This window comes from Pseudophryne corroboree, chromosome 11 (genome assembly GCF_028390025.1).
Source record: "Pseudophryne corroboree isolate aPseCor3 chromosome 11, aPseCor3.hap2, whole genome shotgun sequence".
NCBI classification, from domain to species: domain Eukaryota; kingdom Metazoa; phylum Chordata; class Amphibia; order Anura; family Myobatrachidae; genus Pseudophryne; species Pseudophryne corroboree.
In genome coordinates this window covers 338,485,361-338,507,288 of record NC_086454.1, presented here as the reverse complement: position 1 = coordinate 338,507,288, position 21,928 = coordinate 338,485,361, and positions in this window count along the sequence as shown.

The window sequence follows — 21,928 nt, the reverse complement described above, 5'->3', positions numbered from 1 at the left end:
CCCAGTAGCTGCCCCCAGTAGTAATGCCCCCAATAGATGACCCCCAAGTAGTAATGCCCCCAGTAGTAATGTACCTTGTTGATGCCCCCCCAGTAGTAATGTCCCCCCGTAGTTTGCCCCCAGTAGATGCCCCCGCTGCATTAAGGAAGAAAAAAACATCATACTTACCGAGCCCCGTTCCCGCTTCCAGACCGCTGCAGTCCTCCTCTTGGCGTCCGCTCCTCAGCACTATGAGAGAGACGTCATGACTGACGTCTCTCCCATAGCGCACGCCGCGCAGTGACAGCGCCGGAAGCCGGAGCTCAGTACTGAGCTCCTGCCTCCGGCTGCTGCTGTGCAGGGAGATGGGCGCCCGCTGGTTACACAATCTCAGCGGGCGCCCGTCATCTCCCTGTACGGTGCCGGGGGGGAGGAGGCCACAAATGACAGGAGGGGCACGGGCCCGAGTGCCCCCCCTGGATCCGCCACTGCACCCTGCTACTGATCACCCTGCTACGGAGACACCCTGCCACTGGTCACCCCTCTACAGAGACACCCTGCTACTGATCACCCTCTACAGAGACACCCTGCCACTGGTCACTGCTCTACAGAGACACCCTGCTACTGGTCACCCTGCTATAGAGACACCCTGCCACTGGTCACTCCTCTACAGAGACACCCTGCTACTGGTCACCCTGCTACGGAGACACCCTGCCACTGGTCACCCCTCTACAGAGACACCCTGCTACTGATCACCCTCTACAGAAACACCCTGCTACTGGTCACCCTGCTACTGGTCACCATGCCACTGGTCACCCTGCTATAGAGACACCCTGCCATTGGTCACTCCTCTACAGAGACACCCTGCTACTGGTCACCCTGCTACAGAGACACCCTGCTACTGGTCACCCTGCCACTGGTCACCCTGCTATAGAGACACCCTGCCATTGGTCACTCCTCTACAGAGACACCCTGCTACTGGTCACTCCTCTACAGAGACACCCTGCCACTGGTCACCCCTCTATATAGACACCCTACTACTGGTCACCCTGCTACAGAGACACCCTGCTATAGAGACACTCTGCCACTGGTCACCCTGCTATAGAGACACCCTGCCACTGGTCACCCCTCTACAGAGACACCCTGCTACTGGTCACCCCTCTACGGAGACACCTGCTACAGAGACACCTTGCCACTGGTCACCCTGCTATGGAGACACTCTGCTACTGATCACCCTCTACAGAGACACCCTGCTACTGGTCACCCTGCTACAGAGACACCCTGCCACTGGTCACTCCTCTACAGAGACACCCTGCTACTGGTCACCTTGCTATAGAGACACCCTGCCACTGGTCACCCTGCTATAGAGACACCCTGCCACTGGTCACCCCTCTACAGAGACACCTTGCCACTGGTCACCCTGCTATAGAGACACCCTGCCACTGGTCACTCCTCTACAGAGACACCCTGCCACTGGTCACCCTGCTACTGATCACCCTCTACAGAGACACCCTGCTACTGATCACCCTCTACAGCAGGGGTTCTCAAACTCGGTCCTCAGGACCCCACACAGTGCATGTTTTGCAGGTAACCCAGCAAGTGCACAGGTGTATTAATTACTCTCAGACACATTTTAAAAGGTCCACATGTGGAGTTAATTATTTCACTTGTGATTCTGTGAGGAGACCTGCAAAACATGCACCGTGTGGGGTCCTGAGGACCGAGTTTGAGAACCTGTGCTCTACAGAGACACCCTGACACTGGTCACCCTGCTATAGAGACACCCTGCCACTGGTCACCCTGCTATAGAGACATAGATTATAAAACTCACACTAATTTTACTTAGAAAGAGGCAATCAGGCGCACTTATTACCAACTTTAAATAACCTGGATAAGGAAGATCTACAATGCTCCTCCCAATGAATAATCTGCAATTATTCAAACCGAACAAGAAATTACAATAATGTATACATACATGTGTACACAGGTAGCGCTAAATATTCATAATTATCTAATTTATTTAGACAATAAAAAATAGAATGACAATGCACAATTTAATAATAATAAGATATACAGTTACTGGTGTTAAAGGGTCCAGATTAGGCTATTTAGCCAATAATTACTGAGCAAGTCCAGAATCCTAGTGTATCGTTAATGTCACCAGCAAGTAGCTTTTAACTGTTAAAAGATGTACTGTAGCAGTCCAATGCCACTTAAATTTAAGCTCACCGCTGTTGGAAGTGTTTCCAAACTCCCATCTATTGCTGTTCAGCGGTGTCCCCGTCTCCCCTGCAGGCTTACCAGTTTGCGCTGATGAACCGTGGCCGCATAGCCGGACGTCTCCGGCAGTGATGTGGAGCCTGATTTGCAGACTAGGGGAGAGAGCTGGATGCAGGCAGTACCCTGCTACTGGTCACCCTACTACAGAGACACCCTGCCATTGGTCACCCCTCTACAGAGACACCCTGCTACTGGTCACCCTGCTATAGAGACACCCTGCCACTGGTCACCCCTCTACAGAGACACCCTGCTACTGGTCACCCTGCTACGGAGACACCCTGCTACTGGACACCCCGCTACAGAGACACCCTGCTACTGGTCAGCCCACTACGGAGACACCCTGCTACTGGTCACCCCACTACAGAGACACCCTACTACTGGTCACCCCGCTACTGGACATCCTGCTACTGGTCACCCCGCTACGGAGACACCCTGCCACTGGACACCCTGCTACAGAGACACCCCGCTATGTAGACACCCTGCTACTGGTCAGCCCGCTATGTAGACACCCTGCTCCTGGTCACCCCGCTACGTAGACACCCTGCTACTGGTCACCCACTACAGAGACACCCTGCTACTGGTCACCCCGCTACAGGGACACACTGCTACTGGACACCTCGCTACAGAGACACCCTGCTACTGGACACCCCGCTACAGAGAAACCCTGCTACTAGTCACCCCGCTACAGAGACACCCTGCTACTGGACATCCCGCTACAGGGATACCCTGCTACTGGACACCCCGCTACAGAGACACCCTGCTACTGGACCACTCGCTACAGGGATACCCTGCTACTGGACACCCAGCTACAGAGACACCCTGCTACTGGTCACCCCACTACAGAGACACCCCGCTATGGAGACACCGTGCTACTGGTCACCCCGCTATGGAGACACCCTGCTACTGGACACCACACTACTGGACACCCCGCTTTGGAGACAACCTTCTACTGGATACCCCACTATTGGACAGAATGGAGAAAATTATACTAAAATTACTTTGACTTTTAAAGAAGAATTATAAAACTTGCTTTGATTACTTTGACATATATATAAATATACACACACACACACACACACACACACACACACACACACACACACACACACACACACACACACACACACACACACACACATACTGTATTTATATTTGGATACATAAATACAAATGTATGTACCAATAAACAATAACTAATGTTACACCTTTAAAAAATATATACTTTACTAAGATATATACAGTAACGTCCGTATTGAGGTTCTTTTTTTTTTAAATAAAAGAAAAGATATTGAGGAATAGGAAAATACAGAAGTAATGTAAGATATTTCATTAAGTTCTAGAAAGTTATTTAAGATGGCTCCTAGAAATTTAAGAAGTTATAAGTTTAAAATAGGCGTCAAGTTCTCTTAGAGGAAAATGGACATATAACTGGGTGAAGTCAGACATGTGTTATGTCATGGATCTACAGATGAGTCTTGATGACATCATCTGACAGAGAAGTATAAATATCGGAGCTAAAGTGGGCTCTTTGGGAGACTTGTGATTGAGGGCTAGCATGGCAAACTGCCGAGACATGGAGCTAGAACAGTTGTGTTTTGTATTGTATTATATTTGCACTCTAATTATTCACAGTTCTTGATTTATAAGTATTAGTAAGTTATCTATTTCTTTGATGGACATTGAATAATTTATACAATATCTCCTTTTACTGTTTATTTAAAAGACTGTTACAACCTTGTTGACCATTGTATGAATGACTGAGTGTATGTGTTTGGGTCAGCCTTCTCAGTGTCGGAGTGTGTTTGGGTCAGCCTTCTCAGGGTCTGTGTGTGTTTGGGGCAGCCTTCTCGGAGTCTATATGTGTTTTGGCTAGCCTTCACAGGGTTTGTATGTGTTTGGGCCAACCTTCAAGGGGTATGTATGTGTTCGGGTCAACCTTCATAAGGTCTATATGTGTTTGGGTCAGCCTTCACAGGGTCTTTATGTGTTTGGGCCAGCCTTCTCTGAGTTGTTATGTGTTTGGGCCAGTCTTCTCAGGGTCTGTGTGTGTTTGGGCCAGTCTTCTCAGGGTCTGTGTGCGTTTGTGCCAGCCTTCACAGGATCTGTATGTGTTTGTGTCAGCCATCACAGGGTCTGTATGTGTTTGGGGCAGCCTTTACACGGTTTATATGTGTTTGGGCCAGCCTTTACAGGGTCTATATGTGTTTGGGCCAACCTTCACAGGGGCTGTATGTGTTTGGGCCAGCCATCACAGGGTCTGTATGTGTTTGGGGCTGCCTTTACACGGTTTATATGTGTTTGGGCCAGCCTTCCCAGGGTCTATATGTGTTTGGGACAGCCTTCACAGGGTCTATATGTGTTTGGGCCAGCCTTCACAGGGCTATATGTGTTTGGGTTAGTCTTGACGGAGTCTATATGTGTTTGGGTCAGCCTTCTCGGGTCTGTATTTGTTTCGGGCCAGTCTTCACGGGATCTGTATGAGTTTGGGCCAACCTTAAAGGGGTCTGTATGTGTTTGGGTCAGCCTTCATAAGGTCTGTATGTGTTTGGGCCAGCCTTCACTCGGTCTATATGTGTTTGGGCCTGCCTTGGCGGAGGCTATATGTGTTTGTCCTAGCCTTCTCTGGGTCGGTATGTGTTTGTGCCAGCCTTCTCTGGGTATGTATGTGTTTGGGCCAGCCTTCATAAGGTCTATATGTGTTTGGGTCAGTATGTGTTTGGGCCAGTCTTCTCAGAGTCTGTGTGTGTTTGGGCCAGCCTTCGCAGAGTCTATATGGGTTTGGGCCAGATTTCACTGGGTCTATATGTGTTTGGAGCAGCCTTCACAGTATCTATATGTGTTTGGGCTAGCCTTCTCTGGGTTGGTATGTGTTTGTGCCAGCCTTCTCTGGGTCGGTATGTGTTTGGGCCAGCCTTCTCAGGATCGGAGTGTGTTTGGGTCAGCCTTCGCAGGGTCTGTGTTTGAATCAGCCTTCACTGGGTCTATGTGTTTGGGCCAGATTTCACTGGGTCGGTATGTGTTTGGGCCAGCATTCTCTGGGTTGGTATGTTTGGACCAGTCTTCTCTGGGTTGGTATGTTTGGGCCAGCCTTCTCTGGGTCAGCCGTCTCTGGGTTGGTATGTTTGGGCCAGCCTTCTCTGGGTCAGCCGTCTCTGGGTTGGTATGTTTGGGCCAGCCTTCTCTGTGTTGGTATGTGTTTGGGCCAGCCTTCTCTAGGTCAGTATGTGTTTGGGCCAGGATTCTCTGGGTCGGTATGTGTTTGGGTCAGCCATCTCTGGGTTGGTATGTTTGGGACAGCCTTCTCTGGGTCAGCCGTCTCTGGGTTGGTGTTTGGGCCAGCCTTCTCTGTGTTGGTATGTGTTTGGGCCAGCCTTCTCTGGGTCGGTATGTGTTTGGGCCAGCCTTCTCTGGGTTGGTATGTTTGGATCAGCCTTCTCTGGGTTGGTATGTTTGGGGAAGCCTTCTCTGGGTCAGTATGTGTTTGGGCCAGCCTTCTCTGGGTCGGTATGTGTTTGGGTCAGCCGTCTCTGGGTCGGTATGTGTTTGGGCCAGCCTTCTCTGGGTTGGTATGTGTTTGGGTCAGCCTTCTCTGGGTTGGTATGTTTGGGCAAGCCTTCTCTGGGTCGGTATGTGTTTGGGCCAGCCTTCTCTGGGTCGGTATGTGTTTGGGCCAGCCTTCTCTGGGTCGGTATGTGTTTGGGCCAGCCTTCTCTGGGTCGGTATGCGTTTGGGCCAGCCTTCTCTGGGTCGGTATGCGTTTGGGCCAGCCTTCTCTGGGTCGGTATGTGTTTGGGCCAGCCTTCATGGGTCTATATGTGTGATAAATTAAGTATTACTTTGGATAACGCTTGAAGGAGGAACAGATAATCCCGAATACCATTAATTTAAAGTGAAAACACATAGTAACACTACAAGGCCTTAGTGTGGGGCCACACATAGCGGCCAAGTGGGTCCCGTTCAGCGGGACCCACTTGGCCGCAAGGCGGGTCACATGGGCGCCGATGCAGGAGCCCATACATGTGCGGCAGTCCCACCGCCATATCCGACCGCAGCATGCCGCATGACAGGACCGTGGGATTTCAATGTGAACACATACATTTCAATGCATGTGTTCACAGTGCGGCACCGCTGCACTGTGTTCCATTGAAATCCTGTGTGTCACTGGCCGGATCCTGCTCTGCAGGATCCCGAAAACAGGATCTGTGTGCACTCAAAACCTCCCTCCCGGTCAAGTGGATTCCGTTCAGCGGGACCCGCTTGGCCGTTATGTGTGGCCCAGACCTTAGACAGCAGTGTGTGAAAAACGTGTGAGAGAATAAGGTAGTTGAGGTAACAAAAATATAAAAAGTTCTTATGAAATAGGGACCTTATCAGTTCTCAAACAGTGCATGTTTTCCAGGTCTCCTCGCAGAATCACAAGTGAAATAATTAGCGGCACCTGTGGATCTATTACAATGTGTCAGTGAGCAATGAGTACACCTGTGCAGCTGCCGGGTGACCTGGGAAATGTGAGCTGTTTGGGGTCCTGAAGACCAAGTTTGAGAACCACTGCTCCAAATAACCAAAGTATATTTAATAGAATGGGTATAACGTCTACTACTTCCAGTCACGCTAGTTGTGTAGCCCTTGTGATCTTCAGTCATCATTATCCCAGGTCAGTACGGCACTTGGAATAATCCCACACACTTGGCAAGTGATGGGTGCGTAATGATTTAAACCCATGATCAGTTAATGATTTAATCTCTCTCCCATAACAAGCCAAAGGCAGTGATGGACACCATACGTTCTCACTTAGCTGTAATCTCTTAGTATAGTGCCAAGAACAACATCCAGATGTGTCCTCATACATCCAGCCTCAGTACGCGATGCGTGATATGCCTCATACATCCAACCTCACTACACCAAACACCCCAAGATGCCTCATACATCCAACCTCTATACACCATACACCGCGAGATGCCTCACACATCCAGCCTCAATACACCATACACCGCGAGATGCCTCATAGATCCAACCTCAATACACCATACACCGCGAGATGCCTCATACATCCAGCCTCAGTACGCCATGCAGCATGAGATGCCTCATACATCCAACCTCAATACACAAAACACCGCAAGATGCCTCATACATCCAGCCTCAATACATCATACACGGCGAGATGCCTCATACATACAGCCTCAATACACGCGAGATGCCTCACACATCCAGCCTCAATACACCATACACCGCAAGATGTCTCATACATCCAGCCTCAGTACGCCATGCAGCATGAGATACCTCATATGTCCAGCCTCAGTACGCCATGCAGCATGAGATACCTCATATGTCCAGCCTCAGTATGCCATGCAGCGTGATATGCCTCATACATCCAACCTCAATACACCAAACACTGTAAGATGCCTCATACTTCCAGCCTCAATACACCATACACCGCGAGATGCCTCATACATCCAGCAGCGCAAGATGCCTCATACATCTATCCTCAGTACGCCATGCAGCGCAAGATGACTTATACATCCAACCTCAGTACACCATACAGCGTGAGATGCCTCATACATCCAGCCTCTATACACCATGCAGCGCGAGATGCCTTGTACATCCAGCCTCAGTACGCAATGCAGCGTGAGATGCCTCATAAATCCATCCTCAGTACGCCATGCAGCGTGAGATGCCTCATACATCCAGCCTCTATACACCATGCAGCGCGAGATGCCTCATACATCCATCCTCAGTACGCCATGCAGCGTGAGATGCCTCATACATCCATCCTCAGTACACCATACAGCGTGTGATGCCTCATACATCCAGCCTCTATACACCATGCAGCGCGAGATGCCTCATACATCCAGCCTCTATACACCATGCAGCGCGAGATGACTCATACATCCAGCCTCTATACACCATGCAGCGTGAGATGCCTCATACATCCAGCCTCTATACACCATACAGCGAGATGCCTCATACATCCAGCCTCAATACACCGCGAGATGCCTCATACATCCAGCAGCGCAAGATGCCTTATACATCCAACCTCAGTACACTATACAGCGCATGATGCCTCATACATCCAGCCTCTATACACCATGCAGCGTGAGATGCCTCATACATCCAGCCTCAGTACGCCATGCAGCTTGAGATGCCTCATACATCCAGCCTCTATACACCATGCAGCGAGATGCCTCATACATCCAGCCTCAATACACCATGCAGCGCGAGATGCCTCATACATCCATCCTCAGTACGCCATGCAGCGTGAGATGCCTCATACATCCATCCTCAGTACACCATACAGCATTAGATGCCTCATACATCCAGCCTCAATACACCATGCAGCGCGAGATGCCTCATACATCCATCCTCAGTACACCATGCGTGAGAAGCCTCATACATCCAGCCTCTATACACCATGCAGCGCGAGATGCCTCATACATCCAGCCTCAGTACACCATGCAGCGTGAGATACCTCATACATCCAGCCTCAATGGCCCTCATTCCGAGTTGTTCGATCGCTAGCTGCTTTTAGCAGCATTGCACACGCTAAGCCGCCGCCTACTGGGAGTGAATCTTAGCATAGCAGAATTGCGAACGAAAGATTTGCAGAATTGCGAATAGAAATTTCTTAGCAGTTTCTGAGTAGCTCGAGACTTACTCTTCCAGTGCGATCAGTTCAGTCAGTTTCGTTCCTGGTTTGACGTCACAAACACACTCAGCGTTCGCCCAGACACTCCCCCGTTTCTCCAGACACTCCCGCGTTTTTTTCCATAAACGCCAGCGTTTTTCCGCACGCACCCATAAAACGGCCAGTTTCCGCCCAGAAACACCCACTTCCTGTCAATCACACTACGTTCACTAGAACGATAAATTTTCTTCGTTAAGCCGTGAGTAAAATACCAAACTTTTTTGCAAATTTACTTGGCGCAGGCGCACTGCGAATGTTGCGCATGCGCAGTTTGCGACTAATCGCTCCGTTGCGGAAAAAACTAACGAGCGAACAACTCAGAATGAGGGCCAATCTGCCATGCAGCATGAGATGCCTCATACATCCAGCCTCTATACACCATGCAGCGCGAGATGCCTCATACATCCGGCCTCAATACACCATGCAGCGCGAGATGCCTCATACATCCGGCCTCAATACACCATGCAGCGTGAGATGCCTCATACATCCAGCCTCAATACACCATGCAGCGTGAGATGCCTCATACATCCAGCCTCAGTACGCCATGCAGTGTGAGATGCCTCATACATCCAACCTCAATACACCATGCCTCGTGAGATGCCTCATACATCCAGCCTCAATACACCATGCAACGTGAGATGCCTCATACATCCAGCCTCAGTACACCATGCCTCGTGAGATGCCTCATACATCCAACCTCAATACACAAAACACCGCAAGATGCCTCATACATCCAGCCTCAATACACCATACACCGCGAGATGCCTCATACATGCAGCCTCAATACACCGCCCGCCCAGTTCAGCTGTCAATCATCGCTGGCCGCTGCAGCATGTGTACCGTACAAACACAGCGACGTGCCAATATATCGATAGATATATTGGCCGTCGGCTGTGCTGCGGGGCCGACGCGATACGTCTGTGAACGACGGAGTTCACAGACGTATCGGCCGTACACACTGGCTGACAGTCCCGCGATATATCGGCCAGTGTGAACGGGCCTTTAGTCTCATACATTGACCAAACATACACAAACACACTTACAGCGTCACACCCCGGCGCTAGTCCCAATCCTCATCACTCCTATTATGCCAGACCCTTAGTGTCATGTCCCGCCGCTAGTCCCCATCCTCACCACTCCCATGTAATTATGCCAGACCCTTCCAGCATCACGTCCCTGCTGCTAGTCCCTAGCCTCACTACTCCCATGTAATTATCCCAGACCCTTACAATGTCATGTCCTGCCGCTAGTCCCCATCCTCACCACTCCCATGTACATATGCCAGACCCTTCCAGCATCACATCCTGCCGCTAGTCCCTATCCTCACTACTCCCATGTAATTATCCCAGACCCTTACAATGTCATGTCCTGCCGCTAGTCCCCATCCTCACCACTCCCATGTACATATGCCAGACCCTTCCAGCATCACATCCTGCCGCTAGTCCCCATCCTCACCACTCCCATGTTATTATTCCAGACTCTTACAGCGTCACGTCTTGCCGCTAGTCCCCATCCTCACCACTCCCATGTAAATATGCCAGACCCTTCCAGCGTCACGTACCTGCTGCTAGTCCCTATCATCACCACTCCCATGTAATTATTCCAGACCCTTACAGCATCACATCTTGCTGCTAGTCCCTATTCTTACCACTCCCATGTAATTATGTCAGACCCTTACAGCGTCACATCTTGCCGCTAGTCTCTATTCTCACCACTCCCATGTAATTATGCCAGACCCTTACAGCGTCACTGCCGCTAGTCCCTATCCTCACCACTCCCATGTAATTATGCCAGACCCTTCCAGCGTCACGTCTTGCCGCTAGTCCCTATTCTCACCACTCCCATGTAATTATGCCAGACCCTTACAGCGTCATGTCACTGCCGCTAGTCCCTATCCTCACCACTCCCATGTAATTATGCCAGACCCTTACAGCGTCACGTCACTGCTGCTAGTCCCTATCCTCACCACTCCCATGTAATTATGCCAGACCCTTACAGCGTCACTGCCGCTAGTCCCTATCCTCACCACTCCCATGTAATTATGCCAGACCCTTACAGCATCACGTCCCTGCCGCTAGTCCCTATCCTTACAACTCCTATGTTATTATCAGCAGCTGTGGTCTGGCTGCAGGGGGGCACGCGTCCCGGCCATTGCTTAGGAGCCGGGACGCCGTGCCTCCCGCTGATCTCCGCCCAGCACCTAGCAACAGGCAGACACTGGGCGCAAGGTTTCCTGGTCCCTGCCCGGCGCCTAGCAACAGGCTGACAGCGGGCGCTGGGAACCGCCGCACTCCTATGCAACGTGGTCGCCAGAAGCAGACAGCGTTCCCCATTTAGTTAGTATGTGCAGCAGGGCAGCTGCACTTAGTTGTTTAATAAGGCTTGTGATTGGGCAATAGCCTACTTATATTCCCTCTCAGTTTTCTCCCAAAAACGCTGGTGATAGTTCCTGCACTAAGTGAGAACCTGTCAACCTTCGAACACTCATAATTCTGAGACCTTGTCAGACTGCTTTCCTGATCGGATCCAACTAGCCTCCTATTCAGGTTTTGGTGTGAAATTTCCACACAGGCACTGTCTTTGCCTATATTTCTTTATCATCTCCACCTTGTGCATTGTTGCATTTATATTCGATTAAGTTGCTTATTACATCCTGTTCATTTACAAATCATTTGTGCTACATTCCTTCCATCCTGTGCGTTGTTGCATATACAAATCCTTTGTGTTATATTTATTCCATCCTGTGCATTGTTGCATTTGCAAGATCATCTGGGTTAATTTTATATGTGCATTGTTGCACTCATGTGCACTCCCTATACCCCCCCCCCCCCCCCCAGTCTGTGTCTTTAGCATTGTAGTAAGGTTGTGTCTGAACGTCTCACCGTACAGCATTTACCTCTGCCCAGCCTCCGATAGTCACCTTGTCCATACTGAAGTCCTGGGGGCATCTGAGTATGGGAAGGGAGACTTAATCCACCCTGGAAAGGCGGCTGCTATAGGCGAAGCCTAGCTTGCAGGAGGCTAAGACTGCTGGGCAGTGGGTAATTGTATGAGTGTCACAAGGCACCGCCTATAAACCTACAGAACGGAGTATTAGCATAACAATTATGCCAGACCCTTAAAGCATCACGTCATGCCACTAGTCCCCTCCTCACCACTCCCAAGTTAATATGCCAGACCCTTACAGCGTCATGTCCTGCCACTAGTACCCATCCTTTATTATGCTACTGGAAGAAAGATTTTGGGGTAAAAGCAAAAGTCTCTAAAGGATGACCTGTTAACAGGATTAATACAAAACAATGGCAATATTTACACTACACCAATGAAGTCCACATGACCCCCTATGGCGGACACACATTACACGGCACACAACCCCTTATGGCGGACACATTACACCGCACACGCAGGCCTCTGCTGTCCCTCTGAGCTCTATATACAGTACATGGCACACATGACCCCCTATGGCGGACACACATTACACGGCACATGACCCCTTATGGCGGACACACATTACACGGCACACACAGGCCTCTGCTGTCCCTCTGTGAGCTCTATATACAGTACATGGCACACATGACCCCCTATGGCGGGTACACATTACACGGCACACGCAGGCCTCTGCTGTCCCTCTGTGAGCTCTACATGCAGTACATGACACACACGTGAGCTGGCATGAGGGGAACGATGATACAGCACACGCATGTAGAGACATTACAGAGCTTTCTGTAGCCCCAGTTCCCAGCTGCTTGGGAAATTAAGGTCAATGAATAGAAATCACTATTTAAACACTAAAAGGGATACGACTAGGAGTGCCACAGGGAAGGGTCGCTGAACTGGAAGCACTAATGCATTCCTGCCAGCGCCCGCTGTAATGTTTAATAATTGAGCTTGTTGGAGAGAGAACGGCGCACCATGCCTGACGGGCACAACATGGAAGATCACGGCTGAGGTCGAGACTGAATGGTTCTACCCGCTGTAAAGTGTAACAATCATGAAAACGAGGAACCTAAGCAGATTAATTACAGCACAATACAAATACCTGCCATCGGTCAGCACAAAGCAGAGAGAGCGGACAGAAGGCCTCCGCACATGCAGGACACCTGGGACACATAGCGTCCTGCTCCGCACGTGCAGGACACCTGGGACAGATAGCGTTCTGCTCCGCACATGCAGGACACATGGGACAGTGTTCTGCTCCACACATGCAGGACACCTGGGACAGATGGTGTTCTGCTCCGCACATGCTAGGAGACCTGGGACAGAAAGCTTTCTGTTCCGCACATGCAGAAAACCTGGGACAGATAGCGTCCTGCTCCGCACATGCAGGACACCTGGGGCAGATGGTGTTCTGCTCCGCACATGCTAGGACACCTGGGACAGATAGGTTTCTGTTCCGCACATGCAGAACACCTGGGACAGATCGCGTCCTGCTCCGCACATGCAGGACACCTGGGACAGTGTTCTGCTCCGCACATGCAAGACACCTGGGACAGACAGTGTTCTGCTCCGCACATGCAGGACACCTGGGACAGATGTTGTTCTGCTCCGCACGTGCAGGAAACCTGGGACAGATAGCGTTCGGCTCCGCACGTGCAGGAAACCTGGGACAGATAGCGTTCGGCTCCGCACGTGCAGGACACCTGGGACAGATAGCGTTCTGCTCCGCATGTGCAGGACACCTGGGACAGATAGCGTTCTGCTCCGCACGTGCAGGACACCTGGGACAGATAGCGTTCTGCTCCGCACGTGCAGGACACCTGGGACAGATAGCGTTCTGCTCCGCACGTGCAGGACACCTGGGACAGATAGCGTTCTGCTCCGCACGTGCAGGACACCTGGGACAGATAGCGTTCTGCTCCGCACGTGCAGGACACCAGGGACAGATAGCGTTCTGCTCCGCACGTGCAGGACACCTGGGACAGATAGCGTTCTGCTCCGCACGTGCAGGACACCTGGGACAGATAGCGTTCTGCTGCAGTAAATCTGTCGTTGGTTCTCTCCTGTAACACATCATTAGTACATACTGCGCCTTTGTGACGTTGGTCTATTCACTCTCCATTGATTTATTGTATCCATAATTCTGTCTGTTACAGGTTCATTCAAGCATTTCACATAGGTGGCAGCAGACGCACAATCACCATACAGGTGTATGGGAGATACCTCACCTGGGCGGGGACAAGCTACAACACTGAATATGTCTGCACATCTACACCAGATGATAAATCCAGACCTGAATACTCAGTGGCCTTCCTGGGGTGGAGTCTCCTGCCTCCCGGCGGGTGGAGTAGTTTACAACAGTATCAGATATACCCCTGATGAAGTCTCACATGGAGATGAAACGTGTAGGGTTTAGGCGCTGCATGGTCCATCACTAAAAGGACATTATCATTGTTGTGCGCGCACACCTTAAAAAAGGGGGGACAAGCAAAATTGCAATACTTTAGCCTCGAGTGTTGTAAACCGGACGGCATCTAAATGATATTGCTATGCAGGGATGGCTGGTTTAAAACAATTTTTATTATTATTATGGGTTATAAATGTTTTTTATTTTTTTTTATTTTGCTGTGACTACATGCACAACACTGTGACTTTAAAAAAAAAAAAAAAGCGTATAAGGGAATCCCGTTATTATTTAAAATTCTTCTTGCTTGCGGCCGTCACCTGAGTGAGCTGAGCCAATGTAGTGAATCACACATACAGAGATATAGGGAGGCGAACCTGATAAGAAAGACCCTAAAGCTGCCTAGCATCAAACTTCTCCCCCAACAATCCCACAGGACAGGAGAAAACCACAGTTAACATTATCTCTCTTACAGAGCAGGGATGGCTGATATAAACCAAATTTATTCATTTTTTTAAACTTTTTTTTTTTTAAATTATGCTGAAAGTACTGGCACGGCGCCATCACTTCTTAAAAAAAAGCCTATTGTACTAAAAATACAAGAGTTTTTATTCAAAATGTTCAATGCCAGTAGCAAGCCCAGTGCGAATGCATTTTCCATTTTGTATTACTATTCAGATTAACTTAATTAGAATAAGTAGTACTAATGCTTAACATTAAAGTGTTCTTATTTTCAATGTCATCAATGCACTTTGTACGTATTGATACGTTTATTTGGGAGCGGTATGAAATACCTCCGGTCAAAATCCCGACAGCAATTGACCGGCGGTCAAAATCCCGACAAGGTCAAAATCCCGACATGGACAAAAAACCGACATTTAAAATACAGACAAGGGCAAAATACCGACATGTAAATTGCCTACGTGTGTTTTTCATTATGCTTTTTGTGTGTATGTCGACATAGACACCATATAAGTGTACCGGTGCGCTCGCCATGCTTCGGGCACGGTGCCTCTCTGCGCTCGGCACACTATTATATTCCCCCTCCAGGTCCACTGGGATGGTAAAGTATGAACAAGTCGGTTTCATTGAAAAAAATCACGAAAAACTCACGTCGGCATTTTACATGTCGGTATTTTGACCTTGTCGGTATTTTAAATGTCGGTATTTTGTCCATGTCAGGATTTTGACAGTCGGTCAATTGGTGTCGGGATTTCGACTGTTGCGATTTTGAGTGGAGGTAAAATTGACTGCTTCCCGTTTATTCTATCTACTACATTTATTTTTTCAGTGTTTCTACTGGTGTGTCTTAGAACCCATCACAAACTTAATCACAAGATCAGACATCTCATTGGAATCATCAAGTAGATCTCACATAAAAGGATTTTCTCCAAAGGAAACGGTTATCCTGACGAGATGCAGATGTTATAGACGTGTCACCTGAACGGGGAACAGTACGATCTCGCTCATGTGAACATTTCATCCAGCCTTCAATTCTATTAAGGTTTATTATTGGATATTGATTGATTATTGTTCATATGAATTATTAGTTTTTTTTTAAATCTTTTACATACTCCCCATTAGCTCCTGAGTATATGCAGTATTTCCCAGTAGTATTATATGTAATACCAGTATTACATATAAAGTCACACAATCAGTGGTATATATATATATATATATATATATATATATATATATATATATATATATATATATATATATAGGCTCTGGGTTGCGGTCAATTTACCCACATTCAAAATCCCAACATTTAAAATGTCGACAGGTTAAAAGGTCGACATGAGTTTTTCATGATTTTTTCACTGAATTCAACTTGTTCATACTTTACCATCCCAGTGGACCTGGAGGGGGAATATAATATTGTGTTGAGAGCAGCGAGCCATGCGAGGGGACGTGGTGCACTTATATGGTGTCCACGACAACCTATACACAATTAAAAAAATTTAAAAAAATGAAAAACTTGTGTACATTTTTTGACCTGTCGACATTTTAAATGTCGGTATTTTCACCGTCGGTCAATTGTCGGTATTTTGATTGTAGGTAATTCATACTAAAAGGGCCCCATACACTACAGCGATATGTCCGAAGCTGAAGTCGAAGGCGATTTCCCTTGAACTCTCTCGGGAGCTTCCCGGGACTGGTTCCATACATTTTGCATGTGATATATCGTATGCGATCCCAGACATGCCTGCGGGAACCGATCATATCACGAGTGCAGCACTAACGATCTAGGGGAGCCGATCCGACTCTCACGGGAACGCGCATCGGATCGGAAACACATCCAAAATGCCCGATTTCACTCGATATATCGCCCCGAATGCCCGAAACTGGATGAAATCGGGCATTATCGCTCTAGTGTATGGGACCCTTCGCTTTATCTCTCTCTCTCTATGGGGTATATGCAATTGCCGGCGAATCGCGGCAATTTTTCGCCCGTTTTTTAATTCGACACAATTCGACCGTCGAATTCCGGCAGGTGGGTGCCGGAATTCAACATATTCAATAGAAAACGGATTCGACAGTCCCGCTGTCGAAAAACGGCCAATTTGACGGATTTTGATTAGATTTTTAAAAATGTTTAAAAAAAAAACGGGTAAAAACAATAAAAAAAAATGAATTTTTTTTTGCGTGGGGTCCCCCCTCCTAAGCATAACCAGCCTCGGGCTCTTCGAGCCGGTCCTGGTTCTAAAAATTCAGGGGAAAAACTGACAGGGGATCCCCCGTATTTTTAAAACCAGCACCGGGCTCTGCGCCTGGTGCTGGTGCAAAAAATACGGGGGACAAAAAGCGTAGGGGTCCCCCGTATTTTTAACACCAGCACCGGGCTCCACTAGCTGGACAGATAATGCCACAGCCGGTGGTCACTTTTATACAGCGCCCTGCGGCCGTGGCATTACATACCCAACTAGTCACCCCTGGCCGGGGTACCCTGGAGGAGTGGGGACCCCTTCAATCAAGGGGTCCCCCCCAGCCACCCAAGGGCCAGGGGTGAAGCCCGAGGCTGTCCCCCCATCCAAGGGCTGCGGATGGGAGGCTGATAGCCTTGAGTAAAATGAAAGAATATTGGTTTTTTCCCCAGAAGAACTACAAGTCCCAGCAAGCCTCCCCCGCAAGGTGGTACTTGGAGAACCACAAGTACCAGCATACGGGTGGAAAAACAGGCCCGCTGGTACCTGTAGTTCTACTGAAAAAAAAACAACCAAATAAAAACAGGAGACACACCGTGAAAGTAAAAGTTTATTTCATACATGCCGACACACATACTTACCTATGTTGACCCGCCGACTACCACGTCTCCAATGTCGCCGACGATCCGGGGTACCTGTGAATAAAATTATACTCACCTGATCCAGTGTCCTGGTCTTTTATTATAATCCACGTACTTGGCAAAAAAAAAAAAAACGCATTAACCCGAACCAGACCCCATGTTTACACATGGGACCCCTTTCCCCGAATGCAGAGACCCCCCGTGACTCCTGTCACGAAAAGGTCCCTTCAGCCAATCAGGAAGCGCCACTTCGTGGCACTCACCTGATTGGCTCTGCGCGTCTGAGCTCAGACGCGCATTGCACAGCCCCCTCCATTACTTTCAATGGTGCGAACTTTGCGGTCAGCGGTGAGGTCACCCGCGGTCAGCGGCTGACCGCGGGTAACCCCACCACTGACCGCAAAGTTCCCACCATTGAAAGTAATGGAGGGGGCTGTGCAATGCGCTGTCTGCCAGCTCAGACGCGCAAAGCCAATCAGGAGAGTGCCACGAAGTGACGCTTCCTGATTGACTGAAGGGACCTTTCTGTGACAGGAGTCACGGGGGGTCTCTGCATTCGGGGAAAGGGGTCCCATGTGTAAACATGGGACCCCTTTCAGTCCGCCTGGTCCGGGTGTTCGTTTTTTTATTTTGACAAGTACGTGGATTATAAAAAAAGATCCGGACTCTGGTTTTTGGTGAGTATAATTTTTTTTGCAGGTACCCCGGATTCTTAACTGACGAGGGGGTCGTGGCCAGTGTCGGAGTGTCAACATAGGTAAGTATGTGTGTGTCGGCAGGTATGAAATAAACTTTTACTTTCACGGTGTGTGTCTCCTGTTTTTATTTGGGTATTTTTTTCCCAGTAGAACTACAGGTACCAGCGGGCCCGTTTTTCCACCCGCATGTTGGTACTTGTGGTTCTCCAAGTACCAGCTTGCGGGGGAGGCTTGCTGGGACTTGTAGTTCTTCTGGAAAAAAACAATATTCTTTCATTTTACTCAAGGCTATCAGCCCCCCATCCGCAGCCCTTGGATGGGGGGGGGGGGGGGGGACAGCCTTCGGGCTTCACCCCTGGCCCTTGGGTGGCTGGGGGGGGGGCACCCCTTGATTGAAGGGGTCCCCACTCCTCCAGGGTACCCCGGCCAGGGGTGACTAGTTGCGTATTTAATGCCACGGCCACAGGGACCAGTATAAAAGTGTCCCTCAGCTGTGGCATTATCTACCCAGCTAGTGGAGCCCGATGCTGGTGTAAAAAATACGGGGGACCCCTACGCTTTTTGTCCCCCGTATTTTTTGCACCAGCACCAAGCGCAGAGCCCGGTGCTGGTTTTAAAAATACGGGGGATCCCTTGTCAGTTTTTACCCCGGATTTTTAGAACCAGGACCGGTTCCAAGAGCCCGAGGCTGGTTATGCTTTGGAGGGGGGACTCCACGCATTTTATTTTTCTGATTTTTACCCCATTCCATTAAAAAAAAAAAAAAATTATATATATATAAATATATATTTAAAAATATATAAATAATACTTGTGCCTTCTAAATAGACAAACCATGCAACTAATCCCTTCTAATATAAATAGATATGCTATTACCAATAAAAAAAAACAAAAAAAAACATGTTTTAAATTGTTTTTATTAGATTCCGCCAGCAAAGTGTGGCGGATTGAAAATGACGAATTTACTGTCTAAAAGCACTGTTGTCGAATTTACAATCTTCAATTGAATATACTTTTGTCGAATTGCCGCATTTGTACCATTGCAGAAATGTCGAATTTGACAAATGTCGAATTTCAAAAAGTCGAATTTGGAAAGTCAGTTTTTTTGACAAAAAGTACTGAATTGCATTGTTGAATTTTTTTTTTTGGCGAAAATGTCCCGTTTTTCGACATTTTCGGGAATTCGACCGCAATTGCATATACCCCTATATATCTATCTATGTGATAGAGGACTGAACAGAGACTTTGGCCCAGTTTGTCATCTTAACAAATGTTGCAACAATTTTAACTAGGGAGGCCGCCGTTTCAGTCCTGGGATTCCGGGATCGTTGTGTGCTTCATTATATCCCCCCGCCCCTCCCCCATTTCAGGTTCAGACTAAATAAAATAAGAACATAGTGACTATAATCCATACTGGTTGTAGGACAGATGGTTCATTGTAACGATGACTGGGTGAGATGGTTTTAGTCGGTGGTTACCAGTGCCCCCCCCCCCGTCTCCTACACTGTGTAATAAATAACAATGAGTGATACCATTAGTAAATCTCCCCAGGTGAGTGTATGGGAGTAGAGGGGTACAGAGGCAGCCGCAGCGCAGTCTGGCGTCCTCCTCCGCGTAACATGATGGCGGGCTATATTATTTCTCCCCACAGGCGGCAATCTTCTTCTGCAGCAAAGAGCTTGAGGCTTTAGCGCTGCAATACGGCAGCCAGCTCGCACCCTTCCCCCACACGCCATGATCTGCAGCCTGCCTCTCCTGCCACGTCCACCCATCCGTACTGAACGTGGCAGGTTCCGCTCCTAGTGGCCAGGGGCTCGTTACAGCTCGTTCAACAACCTTAAGCCAGGTCCCAGCACGGTTAGCCAGGAATGGGTCATTAAAGCTGGTACTTCTATATGGCTCCCATCCTGACATTAGCAGCAAATCCCGCCACCGTCTTCCCGGACTCACTTATTACAGAACACGGATCAGTGGGAGGGGGAAGGGAGGGGCTGCTGTGACCGAAGATCGCAGGAACATTACATAACGGTGCTCGGAGCGTGCCACAGTGACCACAGCAGTCACATGACCTATGGACGATGAAGAGAATCTGCTGCAGCTCAGAATAGAATCACCCTTACTACCAGTTAGGGAACAGTGCACATTGCTGGGAAATATACGTGCAGGCATCACCGAGAAGTGTCTGAGAGCCTCCACGATGTGCCACAGACTTTCTACACACGTGTACCGTGTCCCCATCTCTGACTTGTCACCGATCCTGTACACACGTGTACTGTGTCCCCATCTCTGACTTGTCACCGATCCTGTACACACGTGTACCGTGTCCCCATCTCTGACTTGTCACCGATCCTGTACACACATGTACTGTGTCCCCATCTCTGACTTGTCATCGATCCTGTACACACGTGTACCGTGTCCCCATCTGACTATCACCGATCCTGTACACACGTGTACCGTGTACCCATCTCTGACTTGTCACCGATCCTGTACACACGCGTACCGTGTCCCCATCTCTGACTATCACCGATCCTGTACACACGTGTACTGTGTCCCCATCTCTGACTATCACCGATCCTGTACACACGTGTCCCCATCTCTGACTATCACCGATCCTGTACACACGTGTACCGTGTCCCCATCTCTGACTTGTCATCGATCCTGTACACACGTGTACCGTGTCCCCATCTGACTATCACCGATCCTGTACACACATGTACCGTGTCCCCATCTCTGACTTGTCACCGATCCTGTACACACGCGTACCGTGTCCCCATCTCTGACTTGTCACCGATCCTGTACACACATGTACTGTGTCCCCATCTCTGACTTGTCATCGATCCTGTACACACGTGTACCGTGTCCCCATCTGACTATCACCGATCCTGTACACACATGTACCGTGTCCCCATCTCTGACTTGTCACCGATCCTGTACACACGCGTACCGTGTCCCCATCTCTGACTTGTCACCGATCCTGTACACACATGTACTGTGTCCCCATCTCTGACTTGTCATCGATCCTGTACACACGTGTACCGTGTCCCCATCTGACTATCACCGATCCTGTACACACGTGTACCGTGTCCCCATCTCTGACTTGTCACCGATCCTGTACACACGCGTACCGTGTCCCCATCTCTGACTATCACCGATCCTGTACACACGTGTACTGTGTCCCCATCTCTGACTATCACCGATCCTGTACACACGTGTCCCCATCTCTGACTATCACCGATCCTGTACACACGTGTACCGTGTCCCCATCTCTGACTTGTCACCGATCCTGTACACACATGTACCGTGTCCCCATCTCTAACTTGTCACCAATTCTGTACACACGCGTACCGTGTCCCCATCTCTGACTATCACCGATCCTGTACACACGTGTACCATGTCCCCATCTCTGCCTATCACCGATCCTGTACACACGTGTACCATGTCCCCATCTCTGACTATCACCGATCCTAACCATACATACACAATTAATTAGAGATGGGAAGCCCACGTACAGTATATGGAGGCCAGTAGTCTATGGGCAGGTCTTCCACGAGTCGCATCATGCAGAGCTGACGGGTGCCACGTATGTGCGGTGAGCGTTACACGGCATAGGGACTTGTAGGCCACTACCACCTCTATATTTGAGCCATTTTTAGTTATAATTAC